This window comes from Octopus bimaculoides, chromosome 21 (genome assembly GCF_001194135.2).
Source record: "Octopus bimaculoides isolate UCB-OBI-ISO-001 chromosome 21, ASM119413v2, whole genome shotgun sequence".
Taxonomy (NCBI): domain Eukaryota; kingdom Metazoa; phylum Mollusca; class Cephalopoda; order Octopoda; family Octopodidae; genus Octopus; species Octopus bimaculoides.
In genome coordinates, this window is record NC_069001.1 from 13,971,265 (window position 1) to 13,972,302 (window position 1,038).

Consider the following 1,038-nt stretch of genomic DNA (forward strand, 5'->3'; position numbering starts at 1 on the left):
AGGAATATATTATTTTATTAAAAGAGTTCCAGCTCTGTCTGTTTTTTATGTTTTATTTATATTCTTGTAAAATTAATGTGGGATATAGAATATGGAATATATAATATATAATATAAAAATGGATGGTACAATGAAATGAAGTATTGAATGTCTTAATGAATATATGAAATATTGAGTGTTCAATATAAAGGATTAAATATATAAAGGCTAATACGTATTTTCAATACCTTTTGGTATTTCATCATGGCCGGTATCTGACAGACTGTAACATGTATATATACGACGGGTTTCTTTTAGTTTCCGTCTACCAAATGCTCTCACAAAGCTTTGGTCGTCCCGAGGCAATCGTAGAAGACACTTGCCACACGCACATATATGCTCCAGCATGGTCATTGAAACCGATAAAGAATAAATGAATCAGTCTGCTTTTGTTGTTTTTTAACAGTTACTTGTAATCATTAGAGCTTACGATGACTAAGATAGGCTTACATGTAGATGTGTGTGTACGTGTATATATTATTATATATTGTTACATATATGTGTGTGTGTGTGTGTGTGTGTACATGTCTGCGCATGTGTGTCAGTATGTCAGTGTGTGTATGAATGTGTTTGCGCGTGTGTGAATGTGTGTGAATGTGTGTGTATGTGTGTGTTAGCTGGCGGCTACTCGAGTAATCTCCTCAGTAAATCCACCCTCTGTTTTGACTAATCCATATGATGAATGTACTTCAGGGCAACTGATTCTGATACCTACCCCCCCACACACACACACACATACACATGCACACCACACACATAAAAATTCATGTGTGTGTATATGAGTGTGTGTGTGAGTGTGTGTGTGTGTGTGTATGCGCACACATGCACAGAAGGGGTGTTTAGGATCGTATATATATTTGCGATGCTGGTGGTGGTGTTGGTGGTGATAGATGTGTCAGAGATAGAGTCGTACTGATGGTGGTGGTGGTGGTGGTGGTGGTGGTGGTATCGGTGGTGGTTGTGCCGGCGGTGGTGGTGACGGTGATGGTATTTTTATTT